Raw genomic sequence first — 15212 nt, forward strand, 5'->3', positions numbered from 1 at the left:
ATCCCTGAGCGTACAGTCTCCTGAAAGACGTTGGTATCATAAAGTACACAAATGGAAGACAGATTTATACTAAGGAGATATAGGATGTTAAGAATATCTAATCATTTGGATAAATACAGATTTATATATGATACTAAGAAAGGAAGAGCACGGCAGTAGGCCTACTGGCCCATGCTAGGCACGTCTTACTCAAATAAAACCTTTCAAATATATATTTGTCTAATTTATTTTTAATGCTGCCCAAGCTTTTAGCTACTTAGAAGATTGATCCACTCTTCTATAACTATTGTTAAAATAGTATTGTGCTATATACTTTTTAAAGAAAAGACGAAGAGCCAACATGTGGTGAGTAAGACAATGATTGCAGGGAAGTCTTCTGTAGTGCAACGTTTCGCCACGAACCGTCTTAATCAGGTGCGTGATAAAGCTAATTTGTGGAGAAAAGTTGTAGAAATAGACTTATCTGAAATCAGTGCCTCACATCCTTCCTAAATCCAAATTTATTCAACGTGAGTTCATATAGCCTAATCCTCAATAGGTCCTGGAGCTGGAGATCAGCACCTTGAAGAAACCCAAGAGCCTAACACTCTTAAGAGGGCCAGTAAATGTAGCTCAACCCAGTCTAACACTGAACAGATTTACGCAATTATGCCTTCTGTACAAAGAGTACACTGCGCATGTACCCAGGGTTCATGAAGTAAGAAACACATGAGATATCAGATGAGAAACACATGAAGTATCAAATGAGACTCGTATAGCAAGTTAAAATTCGTAAATACGATGATAAAACAGGAAACAAAATTAGCCAAATACTTCTGCACCACAACTAAGTACGTTACCGACCCCCCAGAAGTGCCGTGCAGAGAAAACAATAAACAAAAGATACTGCTCGTTCTGGGTCCTTTTTTGTAACTTTGTTTTAACTAAAAAAAAAGAAAAGGAATAAAAGAATAAGCTCCCTATTTTTCAGTTTTGTTTTCACGGTTATATTATAAGTTAAATTCTCTACAATTCTGTAAGAAAAAAAATGTGGGTTTTCGTTTTTAAAAAAAACTGGTAGTAGGCCTGTTGACACAGATACGATCCACACAATGATCATAAAATTGAGAATATTACTCACGAAATCGTAATGACAAGATTGCAAACAAACCATACCACGGGCAGGGATAGAATTCTCTGACCGCGGGTCCTATGCCCTCCCGTGATATAGTTTGAGTATATTACCACATACACAGTTTCAATAACACCCAGAAATTTAATTAACAGGCACCAACGAACATTGCCCAAAACCGCAACTTCCTCTTAAAACTTCCGTTAATAAAATCTGCATGAAACCTGCCTTTAATGAAAATAAATCAGGGTACAAAATTTGAAAACAATCAATAAAGATTTTCTCCAGTTATTCCACAGGAACAAAGATTCCCAGTTTTATTACCTGTCATTAATTAGGCAAATCTGCACCTACGTTGCCTAATATCTTAGTTAAGTTTTCTGTATGTTTCACGGATCAGAAAGATACGCTTGAAACCCTCCATAATTTGCATCGTCAAGACATCGCGTGAAAAAAAACATGCCACAATGTTTAAAATAACATTGGTAGATTTCTCAAACTTTCTCACGAGTAAGATATACTAGTGACGAGAGTTTGAAGCCGATCAGTTTGGGGATTCTCATGTTATCACATGGTTTTTTTACTATCCTAACCTCCCTCATAGTAAAATGCATAAATTTGAAAGTTTGAAGCCGATCGGTAGAGACGTCCTCAAGTTAATGCGCGAAAATTATGGAGGAGATTGGAATGAGAAAATAATTCTGACAACCACCACGAGTACCTACTGTCTGGAATACCTAATTAATTTTATCTAAATTAAAATAAAAAAATAAATCTGACAACTACCACAAGTTCCTCCTTTCGGTAATACATAATTAATTTTATCTAAATTAAAATAACAAGAAAAGGAAGGTAAAACAAACTGAAAAGGTTAAGAAATCGACGCTGAGCACTTCGTCATAAGAGCATCTTGCTTCGTAACCAATTCTTCATTACCTATTCTTCGGGTAAGTTTGTGTAAAATATTCTCTTCACCGCTCGCCAACTCTATCCTCTCTATCCCAACTCTTATCATCTTTGCCTCACACACTTTTATTCTTGACGCACCTTCCTCCAGCATTACTCCAATTTTTCAAGATTTTTCTTAAAATTTTCTCTTGGATTTTCTTCCGCCTCTCCCTCGGAAGATTTTGATTCGCTGTTTGTTGTTTGATATTCAAGGTGAATATATTGTTTATCTCTGTTTGTACTTTTTTGTTTCTAGAGATCTGGTCACCTGTTTGAAAAAAATTTAAATTTACAACAATTGCAAATTTACAAAAACATAACACAACGCTTACAGCATTTACGATATTTACAACACAATATTTACAACACTTAACGAATTTCCAACATTTGCAGCGCCTGAAATTTATTTGCAACATTTACAAAGTATTTGCAACACTTAAAGCACTTTAATTTGCAATATGTCCTCAATATATAACAACACTTAAAATATTAACACCGATTACATCACTTACAAAAGAGTTAAGTAGAACTGTTTACGTAGTATGGTAAATAGTATTATGGGAGAGATACGGTAGCTGAGGTACTGTGAGGTACACTAGGCGAGGTACCATGGATAATGTGAGGTACTGTGTGAGGTGAAGGAGGTACTGACAGTGTGAGATTTAAGTGTTACATTTGGTGTGGTACTGTTGACAAGTGGTGGGTGAGTAAAACACACACACATACACACACGACCAGTGAAGCGACCAGTGAAGAGGCGGGGCCAGGAGTTGTGAATCGACCCCTGCAACCACAACTAGGTGAGTACACATACTCGCTCGCTCTTGCAAAAATAATACCCGACGCTGTTACTTCGAGCGAGGACACAACTCGATAGAGAATTCCTTCTCTGTACACAACACGAAATATCCAATGGTGGGAGATTTATGTGAGTCCGATACCAACAAATTCTTACAAGTAGGTGGTACAGCGTTTGCTGTGGATGTTACATTAAGTGTATTCAATGTACTCTGCGTGTTTTGTTTGAAATGGTTGGTGATTCTTTTAGTATGGCTGGTTTATTAAATTGGTTTAAAACCTATTGATTACACGAAGGTTAATAAAAATGTCTGTCACCGGTACACCACCTGTCGAAGATTCTTCATTCTCTAAAGATGGTTTTAGAGTAATCTCTCAGAGGTATACATGTATATACACTTCTAAGGGTATATGTAACCTTGGTATTACAAGGGAAGGTGGATCTAGTACTATCAAAAGAACCGAATCACATTGCACAGAACTATAATTCACATTGCACAGAACTATAATTCACATTACATAGTCTGCGGTCTCACCTTTTGCTTACCAGACGGAGGGGCACGGGATTTGTAGGAGGAGGAGCAGGAAGTAGAAGTTGTTTTCAATTCTCCTCAGGATCCTCCATCATTATGCTTTCATAACCTTCAAGATATATCGAATTCTTATAAATAATTTCCATAAAATATTCTTACCTACGCCCACCTTAGGGATGAGGGAGAGAACGAGGGTGTCAGGCTGTTAAGTATTCTTCAAAGAACACTAATAGCTCTTCCAATACCCGTTGGAAAGAATATTTCTTTTTTCAATTCTGTCTTTTCCAGAGGCAGTAATGACACTCTAACCTCTACTGCTTTCACTAGCCATATTTTAAACATTTTTCAATATGTTAATCTCTTATGCTCTCTCCAGCGTTGTTTTAAATTTGCGCTATAATGTTAACCTACGCTGGATTCTGTGTTCTTGTTTTAAACTCTCTCGTTCTTGGACTCGGAGATGGAAGTCTTCTGTTGCTCAAGGCTTTCACTCACACACACACACACATACACACACACACACACACACACACACACACACACACACACACACACACACACACACACACACACACACACACACACACACAACATTAAATTCTGCAAAATTCACAACTGTTTGGTCTTGCAGTACATTTTTGGAAATTTCTTTCACGCGCCATCCACTACATAATTGTGGACTTTTTTAGGTTCTTATTTTCTTTTCTTTTGACCAGTATTTGTGTGTGTGTGTGTGTGTGTTTACTCACCTATTTGTGGTTGCAGGGGTCGATTCATAGCTCCTGGCCCCGCCTCTTCACTGCTCGCTACTAGGTCCTCTCTCTCCCTTTTCTATGAACTCTATCAAACCTCGTCTTAAAACTATGTATGGCTCCTGCCTCCACTAAGTCACTTGCCAGACTATTCCACTTCCTGACAACTGTATAACTAAATAAATACTTCCTAACATCCCTTTGACTCATCTGAGTCTTCAGCTTTCAATTGTGACCCCTTGTTTCTGTGTCCCATCTCTGGAACATCCTGTCTTTGTCCACCTAGTCAATTCCTCACAGTATTTTATAAGTCGTTATCATGTCTCCCCTAACCCTCCTGTCCTCCAGTGTCGTAAGGTCGATTTCCCTTAACCTTTCTTCGTAGGGCAATCCCCTGTGCTCTGGGACTAGTCTTGTTGCAAACATTTGCACTTTCTCTAATTCCTTGACGTACTTGACCAGGTATGGATTCTAAACTGGTGCTACATACTCCAATATGGGCTTGACGTTTATGGTGTACAGAGTCTTAAACGATTCCTTACTGAGGTATCGGAATTCTTAGGCTAGCCAGACGCACATATGCAGCAGCAGTTATCTGGCTGATGTGCGCCTCAGGAGGCGTGCTCAGTATTATACTCACCTCAAGATCTTTTTCCTTGAGTGAGGTTTGCAGTCTTTGGCCACCTAGACTATACTCTGTTTGCGGTCTTCTTTGCCCTTCCCCGATCTTCATGACTTTGCATTTGGCGGGGTTAAATTCAAGGAGCCAGTAGTTCTGCCTGATCCTCATCCAATTAAATTCTCCTCATTAACTTTACATCATCTGCAAACAGGGACACTTTCATCATGTCATTCACTTATACCAAAAACAGCACAGGTTCTAGGATTGACCCCTGTGGAACCCCGCTCGTCACAGGCGCCCACTCTGACACCTCGTCACGTACCATGACTCGTTGTTGCCTCCCTGATCCATTGCAGTGCCTTTCCTCTTTTGTGTGCCTTATCCTCTACCTTTTGCATTAACCTCTTGTGAGGAACTGTGTCGAAGGCCTTCTTGCAGTCCAAGAAAATGCAATCTATCCACCCCTCTCTCTCGTGTCATACTTCCGTTACCTTGTCATAAAACTCCAGCAGGTTTGTGTCACAGGATTTTCCTTCCCTGAAACCGTTCTAGTTGTCGTTTATAAGCTTGTTTCTTTCTAGGTGCTCCACCACTCTCCTCCCAATAATCATCTATATGACTTTGCATACTATACACATCAGTGACACAGAGCTGTAGTTTAATGCCTTGTGTCTGCCTCCTTTCTTAAAAATCAGGACTACATTTGCCGACTTCCATACCTCAGGTAGTTTCCCAGCTTCAACGTGTTGAAGATTTTTGTTAGTGGCACACACAGCATCTCTGCTCCCTCTCTAAGGACCCCCAGAGAGATGTTGCCCGGTCCCATCGCCTTTGAGGTATCAAGTTCACATAGCAGCTTCTTCACCTCCGTTGTGTGTATTTCATTAAGCCCTTGTTGGTGTATCCCTTGCTGGTGTACCTCCCTATTCTGACTTCCTGGAGTCCTTCCTGTCTCCACTGTAAATTCTTCTTTGAATCTCATGTTGAGCTCCTCACATACTTCTTGGTCATTTCTTGTGAACTCCCCACCTTCCTTCCTCAGCCTGATTACCTGATCCTTGACTGTTTTCTTCCTCCTGATGTGGCTGTACAACAGCTTCGGGTCAGACTTGACTTTCGATGCTATGTCATTTTTGTATTATCGCTGATCCTCCCTTCTTATCTGTTTATATTCTTTTCTGGCTCTTCGGTTAATCTCTTCATTTTCCTGGGTCCTTTGTCTTCTGTACTTTTCCATTCTCTAGTGCACGTAGTTTTTTGTCTCCCTACACTTTTGGGTGAACCAAGGACTCGTTCTGGTCTTCTCATTATTTCTGTTGCCCTTGAGAACAAACCTCTCCTCTGCCTCCTTGCATTTTGTTGTCAAGTAGTCCATCATTTCTTTTACTGGTTTTCCTGCCAACTCTCTTTCCCACTGAATGTCTTGCAGAAAGTTCCATATGCCTTCGTAGTTCCCACTTTTGTAGCTTGGCTTCTCCCGTCCTATTCCTGTTACCCTATCCACTTATAGCCCAACTGTGTATTCAAAGCTCAGAACCACGTGATCACTAGCTCAAAGGAGTCTTTCGTACGTGATATCCTCGGTGTCCGAACTACTCAAGGTGAATACAAGGTCCAATCTTGCTGGATCATCCTCACCTCTCTCTCTGGTAGTGTCTCTAACATGTTGATACATGAGGTTTTCCAGTACCACATCAATCATCTTGGTTCTCCATGTTTCGGTACCCCATGGGGCTCCAGGTTTTCCCAGTCAATGTCCTTGTGATTGAATTCACCCATAACTAGTAACTTTGCTCTACCCATGTGAGCTCTTCTTGCCACCTCAGCTGGTGTGTCCACCACTGGTCTGTTGCTCTCCTCGTATTCTTCTCTTGGCCTTCTACAGTTCTGTGGCGGGTTGTACATCACAGCAATTACCACATTAGGAACCCCAGACTGGATTGTTCCTACTGTGTAGGAACAATCCATTCTTTCCATTTCCTCAAATCCCCATCAGTGTTTAATGAGCAGTGCATCTCCTCCTCCCCCTCTGCTCCCTCTGTCTTTCCTCAGGGTCTGATATCTGGGTGGAAAGATTGCATCTGTTATCATCCTGGTGAGTTTCGTTTCTGGGGATGTCTCCCTAATTCTTTCATGCCACTCCTCACATTTATTTATTTGTATACCAAACCTTTAACTTCTTTTCTAAAACTGTGATCTGGGGGGTATATTGGTGTTGGGGAAGCTTGAGACCTGATGAGGAACTATGGGTACGGCATGTGCCCCCACATGCTGTACCCAGTGGGGGCACTGGGTACGGCATGTGGGTTTTGGGTTAGAATGTTTGGTTGCATTGGGTTGTCGGGGTTGGGGGGGGTTCTGCATGTGGTTGTGAGGGAGGTTGTATTTGACCTTCAGTTCAGTTCAGTTGTATCTGATTTTCAGTTGCTTTTCTTTCAGTATCTTATCCACCAGAATCAAAATGATAAGCATTTTCGAAGATCAAGCATTTGCTAATATGTTCTATATTGTTACAAAAGGTATCTCTGGATGAAAGTGGATCTTTGGATGAAAGTGGATCTTTGGTTGAAGGTGGATCTCTGGTTGAAAGTAGTTCTTTGGTTGAAAGTGGATCTCTGGTAATGATGGAAGTCGTCAGGAAAGATTAGGATTGGACAAAGTAGAATTAAGTATTCCATCCACTCTGGATTGGTAATAGACGTGTTTCTGGTTGTTTAACGTGACTATGCTGGCTGGGATGCTGAAGCGACGGATCTGCATAAGCTGCCTACATTGTCTCAGCCTTATTTTGACTTAAAAAATGATACAGAACGTTTTATATTTTATTAAGCCTTGCCAATCTCAGGGATTCTGTAGAATGTGATGACGTTTTGATCCATCTATATTATTAAAAATATCTTAATCCAACTGATTGTTACTGAACAAGCCATCATCACCTCTTATAAATGATTCAATATAACATAAGTACTAAGGAAAAAATTAGGTGTATGCTAGTGATGGTTGGATCATGGACACATCCCCGTGCTGTCTCCTTGTATACTAGCTAGCCCAGCCTCCCCAGGGAACAGTCTCCGGAGGACCCTCCTTCCTCACCCGGATGGCGTGTGTATATCTTCACCACACGCCCATTCCAAGTCTGTTTAATGGTCTGCAACACATTTTTAACCCGAACGCAATCGTGCAACTATTGTGTTTTCCTTTTCCCTTGTTTATTTTCTCCTCCCACTTTTCTGCTCTCGCCTAACTGGGTTGGCTCAGTAAGATCACCTCACTTGTTATCATCCCCTTCCCCTCCTTTTCCCTCCCATCCCTTTTCCCCCTCTTCTCTTTCCCCATTCCCGACACACAGTGGTGAGGGGTATTAAGTGTTTCTGTTCTGTCTGTCAGTGGTTGGGAGAGCGAATGTGTAAAGGCAGTTTTTCCTTGTTCCTGGTCGAACGCTTGGAGACAACGCCTAGGCTGACAGACGGCTCCCAGCAACCTGCTCTCCTCAAAAGTCTTTAGTTAAAGTTTGGTTTCAAAGCTGGCTAGGGTACGAGGGTGTTTGTGACACGGCTGTTTAGGGTACAGGAGCTTGTGAAAAGCCTGATATGGGGATGTTCGTGATGAGGCTAGATAGGATACAAGTGTTTGTGATGAAGCTGGATAAGATACAGGTGATAATATTGAAGCTGGGTAGGGTACAGGTGTTTGTGATGAGGCTGGGTAGTGTACGTGTGTCTGTGGGGAGGCTAGGTTGGGTATGGGTCTTTAACATCAAGAGGGAGTAGAACACGGATGTTTCGCATCAACACGGAATAGAACACGGATGTTTGGCATCAAGACGGAGTAGAACACGGATGTTTGGTATCAAGATAGGGTAGAACACGGATATTTGGTATCAAGAGGGCGTAGAACACAGATGTTTGGCATCAAGACGGAGTAAAACAAGGACGTTTGGCATCAAGATGGGGTAGAACACGGATGTTTGGCATCAAGAGGGAGTAGAACACGGATGTTTGGCATCAAGACCGAGTAGAACACGGATGTTTGGTATCAAGATGTGGTAGAACACGGATGTTTGGCATCAAGATGGGACAGAACACGGACGTTTGACATCAAGACGGAGCGGGACACGGATATTTGGCATCACGATGGGGTAGAACACGGATGTTTGGCATCAAGAACATCAAAAACACGAGTCTTTTGCCGTCTGTTATGAACGATAAGTTGAATTCCAATGCTATATAGTAGCAAGCACTAATTCTCTCTGTCTGTCTGTCTATATATATATATATATATATATATATATATATATATATATATATATATATATATATATATATATATATATATATATATATATATATATATATATTTCTCTTTCATTTATTTATACAAATGTTTTTCAAGGCTAGGTTAAAAGTTCCTTTCTTCATTTCCAAACTAATAGCTGTTACCTTCTGTTACAAAAAACGCGATTCTAAAAGCTTAGAGATCTCCAGTGAATACTAGAAAGGACTGCCCTTCTAGCATCCAGCCTGTTACGGGGTTTTCGTAACAAGTAGTCAGTATCCTTGTCCAATTACCCATTAGAATTCAGTATGAATTAATAGTGCTTCAGGATTACAACTGGTAGGCTACTAACTAGAGAAATTAAAATTTAATAAATTTATTAAGTCTAGAGGTATATTATCAAATTAAATTAAATTAATCACAGTAATCAAAATAATATCACTTCTCTCAAGTACAATATTATTGTGCTGAAAGCACATATCATATTTATAATTCTTAAGTACCATCTGGTACATTAACATTTAATAAGATATTACAAATATGTACAAGTAAGTTTGTGTGTATGTGTGTAAGTGCTCTAAGTAGTTCGCTATGTCTCACGACTCGACTAGACTTAAACAAGTGACTGACAAAGTCCTCAAATAAACTAACTTCTTGACCAACTGGCAATCAGAGCAGTCTGCTTGAACAACAAAAAGAATGCTAAACCCAATAGCAATATAACAAGCAACTGCGACACAGAATCAGGAACAATATAACGACACTAAGTAGGGACCATCAGCAGATCCTCCACAAAAGTCACCAAATTCCCATACTACTGAATCTAAGTTCAGCATAAGAAAATCCCCGACTGTGATAATACACAAATACCAGTACAAGTTAGTTAGGTGAGAAGCTAAAGCTCAGGACCTGGGATGTTTCGAGTATATGTGACACACAACCTCAGTACAACGTCGAAAATCACTAAGTCTATACAATGTTCTGTGAACAGAGTTCTACAGAACTAACAAGAATAATGAGACAATCTGTCCAACCACCAAGAGAGTCTAGACCAGACTGAATACTTCAGACGAGGTGAGAGCACCTCCCCCCCTCGATCACGTGATAGCTCCGTGGGTTGCTGCCCAACAACAACGAGAAGCCGGCAGTCTAACAAGCCACAAGCGATAATTACAGTAGTTAGACAATCAAGACTTGAACTGAGCACATAATATGTTACATCTTACCTAACAACATAACAGTCAAATAATAATATAAAGCAATACATTTACGATTTAGCTATTGTCGCAAATATAAGCAATATAAAATTATATGAAAAGGTAATATACATTATATTCATAATCATAATATACATTATATGTATTGCAGCCCATTCAGGGGTTGCAACACCTTCCTCAACTCATCTCTCTCTCTCTCTCTCTCTCTCTCTCTCTCTCTCTCTCTCTCTCTCTCTCTCTCTCTCTCTCTCTCTCCCTCTTTTTTTTACACAGGGTTTGACAAGGTTAAGGATCCCTCTCCCTCTCCCTCTCTCTCTCTCTCTCTCTCTCTCTCATCTCTCTCTCTCATCTCTCTCTCTCTCTCTCTCTCTCTCTCTCTCTCTCTCTCTCTCTCTCTCTCTCTCTTTCATTTTTCCATGTTCATTGTCAAATATTCTGCAATATTCGACAGTTTTCGAAATATTATAAAAGTGTAAGAGCGGAGGATTACCCTGGCGCCTCCCAACCGCCCTGAGCCGCTGTCTTCAAACTTTCAGATAATAGTCTTGAGGGTTCTCCCCGTTCAAGCTTTTTTCCCTGTGTGTGATCGGGGCAGCTTGAGAGGTCAAGGGTCATTCACCCGGATTTCCTCCTTTGCCTTTTGCTTGCTCAAATTCGATTCTTGGAGATTATCCCCGAGAGCATTTTGTCTCTGGCTGACTCTGCCCGAAAGATCAAAGATACAGGGTCAGGTATTAAAGCCAAGGGAAAGAGGGAGGAAACGTGGGATTGAAAGTTCAGTGGCACAGAATGAAAGGGCGTTTGGCAAGGTTCAAGTAAGTGCATTCACACTTTTCATGTTAAGTTAGGTTAGGTAAGATTTGTCAGGAAACAGGACAAGTGTTTTCTGATGCGGGTCTTAGATGATGACCCGCCGTTGGAGCTTTTGGTCATCTGACCGAGACCTTCTGCTGGATTACCGGTCCACCCCTTTAAAAATTTTGGTTATACTTATAACTATTTCTTACGTACTTTTCATGTTAATGAAGTCTTACGTGGGAATGGTATACAATACCGACAAGAGGGAGAATTAGGCACATGTGCCACATCTGGGTATCTTCGTACACGTTACGCCATCCAGTGGCTCTGTCAATACAAGTGACATAATGTGAAGACTAAGGGACTGATTATCTCGAATTTTGTATATACTTCTGCAGCCTTCACATTATGTCCTTTATATTACACTGATAAAGCCACTGGATGGCGGAAAGTCTTAAATTAACCCCAGACGTTGCACATGTGTCTAAGTCTTCATCGATAAAAATTTTACGTTGGGCTGACGCACTCGCCCTCTTGCAGCTCAATGACTCAGGTCACCATATTAACTCAGAGTTGCTTATTTTGGGTTCATTCTCACTGTACGCTGATTGTACATCACTTCTCTGGTCATTCGGACTAGGAACCATGGACTCCGCCTCAGTAATCCCAAACCATTCTACCCTTGCGTGTGCTTGACACTGAGGTGTGCAATATGCAAGCTTGAATATGCAAGCTTGAATATGCAAGCTTGAATATGCAAGCTTGAATATGCATTTGCGTATAGCCAGACTATATAACAGAACCAAAGCTATTATCGGTGTGTGTGCGACTAGTTAATGGTACGATGTTTTGGTCCATTTTCGGACCGAAACATCGTCATAAGTTTCTTTCTCTTATGTGTGGGTTATATATCATATGTTCAGTTCCCTCCTGTGTGTATTTGTATTTTATATGGTTGCATACGGATACATGCTCGCCCAGTGAACACAGTCCAGGTGTTACAGTAATTAGTCTGAATGTATCGTCATATCGCTGAGATACGCAGGTGTGTTTGTGTGTGAGTGTGTGTGTGTGTGTGTGTGTGTGTGTGTGTGTGTGTGTGTGTGTGTGTGTGTGTGTGTGTGTGTGTGTGTGTGTGTGTGTTTGAGCATTTTGCGAATCACACACAAAAAAATGTCAGTATTTCAAGTGCCGAGAAAGTCTTTCCTGTGCCCTATCTTGCTCTACGAATGCTTTGTAAATTATGCTTGAGCACTTCTAGGCTTTAATTTAATTACTGTTATAATTATGTGCTCGATATCAAGAAATTAAAAGAAACCAAAAATTAACATTTTTCTTCCATATGCATAGCATCGGAAAATACTCGTTAAATTGATCTCTTTCACAAGAAAACCCAACACGAACACACTGTACTAAGCTAAGTAAGAAACACACTGTACCAAGCAAACAACACACTGTACCAAGCTAAGAGACACTGTACCAAGCGAAGTAAGAAACACTGTATCAAGTTAAGTAAGAAACAAACTGTCCCAAGATAGTATGGAGCAATGAAACACACCAGACCATTACTTTCCGGTTTTCCTCTTCTTTTAGACCCTAACAAGATAACCTATACTGACAGTGTTGTCGTTTCCTCCTTACCAAATGCTAATTGAGTTAGTTAACATTTGTCCCCAGCAGCTGGTACCAACAAAACATCCATCATGGCGGAAATTAGGAACATAATATTGTAATATACCATTTGTAGATAATAACATTTAAATTAAATGGACAACAATGCACATGGAAAGACCAAAAAAAAAACATTTGGGAGACAGTGTCCCTCGGTGTTTTCCCATGGCTGCCTGGACATGTCTTCATATAGATGGCTGCCGTGTTAACTCCTGAGTAAAGTGCCAAGATGGATGACCACGTGATGGATAACCAAGTGATGGGTGACCACGTGATGGATGACCATGTAATGGATGATTATGTGATAGATGACCAAGTGATGGATGACCAAGTGATGGATGACCAAGTGATGGATGACCAAGTGATGGATGACCAAGTGATGGATGACCAAGTGATGGATGACCATGTAATGGATGACCAAGTGATGGATGACCACATGATGGATGACTAAGTGATGGATGACCAAGTGATGGATGACCAAGTGATGGATGACCATGTAATGGATGACCAAGTGATGGATGACCACATGATGGATGACCAAGTGATGGATGACCAAATAATGGAAGGCCACGTAATGGATGACCACGTGCGTTTATAATGATGACTAAACTTGCAAGGGGTCAGCCTGTGAGTGAAGCTAGATTCATTTCAGGTAACATCAGTGAGCACTGGGAGTCTGTAGTGGGGTAGTAATCTGACATTCCTGGCCACTGGTTGTATTTGGGTGACCTGGGTTGAAGGTTTTCTTCACACTGGTTGTGTATGGGTGACCTGGGGGTGAAAGTTTTCTGGTTATGTTTGAGTGACTTGAGATGAAGGCTTGCTAAAGCGCTGGTTGTGTCTGGGGTAAAGTCGGTCACAGGACAAAGCAGACTACTAACCTAACATCATAGGATCGTTCCCCTTGCCTCTGTGACCTGATCTCGTTGACGACCCACTGCTATTTAGGGAACTTTGGCAGCATTTGGCACGTCCTCTCTGGAACTTTGTCCATTTCCTGAGGGTATAATTCTCTCTCTCTCTCTCTCTCTCTCTCTCTCTCTCTCTCTCTCTCTCTCTCTCTCTCTCTCTCTCTCTCTCTCTCTCTCTCTCTCTCAAAGAGAGAATCACACGGACAAGCGGTAATAGCCTCGGCTTGTTAGATCAGTGTTGATCTAAATTGCCTAAAGTTACGATGCCAAAACTGGTCAAACTGGCTACTGTACGTAAAATACCAGCTGTAAAAATCGACTGGTAAACTAAATTTGATTTACAGCTATGTAAATCAATGTTAGCAATGCTATATTTCTTTGCGATTTATTTATTAGCCATGAAAAAAAATTGTCCTGCTGAAGACAATAAAACAAAACAGATAATTATTCAATAATAAGAGAATAATGAAATTATTATTATTATTATTATTATTATTATTATTATTATTATTATTATTATTATTATTATTACTTATTACTGTTATTACACAACTAATCCACTACGTTTCTATCCGATGTGGATCGAAACGTCGTTATAAGGTTCTCCTATGTACACATTATTTGTGTATTGTTCCAGTCACGCTATTGTGCCTTTTTACTCATTATTATTATTATTATTATTATTATTATTATTATTACTATTATTATTATTATTATTATTATTATTATTATTATTATTATTATTATTACTCATGTGAAGTGTGAGGGGTCGTTCAAGACTCGAACCTCTGTCAGTTAGGCACAAGAGAAGACTCGCTGCATCGCTGTACTCACTGTACTCGGTCCAAGTCGGACCGAAACGTCGTCGTAAGCTCCTCTCTTTTATGTGCGGGTTATTTGTGTATCATTCCAGTCAAGGTATTGTGCCTTTTTTTGTTATTTGTTAACAAATTAAGCCGTTTTTAAGTCAGTAGGTTAGAAGAGTAGAGCTGGGTGGGGTGTGAGTACCGCCTACCTCGCACGGGTCTCTAGGCCTACTACGGTATTTCTTAAAGTTCCTGTGCTCTTCTTTGGTGCTCTCTTTTCCTTACCTGCTTTTCATACCTCGAAATAACCTTGACACTACCATAGCGTTGCTTTTTTTTTATTTCAGTTACTTTTCACTGTCATCGGTGCTAGTTATCCAAAGCAGACGCTCTGGTATAACTGCGAGTCAGTATCAAGGCACCTCCCACCTTTCGTTTGAGGTACCTTGATTTTTTTTATTTTTTTTTTTTTTGGTCTTGCTGACATATTTAGGTTCATGAATACCTTTCACTTAACACCTGAATACTTCCAGCAGGAGCTGGAGTTTCTTACATACGACCTTGGAATGTCTTCATACGGAGAATATAACATTCCAGCAGATACTGGATGGCGTTTTCTTACACAATTTTGAGTGGATACTACCCTACAAGTCAGCTAAGATACAGGTACCTAGTGTCATTGCTAGGTAGGCAATAGCAACAAGGGTGTATGGAAACTGGCTTATGTTTGCCCTTGCAAACCAACAGTTGTAGCCCAGTGGTGAGAGTCC

This window comes from Cherax quadricarinatus, chromosome 1 (assembly GCF_038502225.1).
Source record: "Cherax quadricarinatus isolate ZL_2023a chromosome 1, ASM3850222v1, whole genome shotgun sequence".
NCBI classification, from domain to species: domain Eukaryota; kingdom Metazoa; phylum Arthropoda; class Malacostraca; order Decapoda; family Parastacidae; genus Cherax; species Cherax quadricarinatus.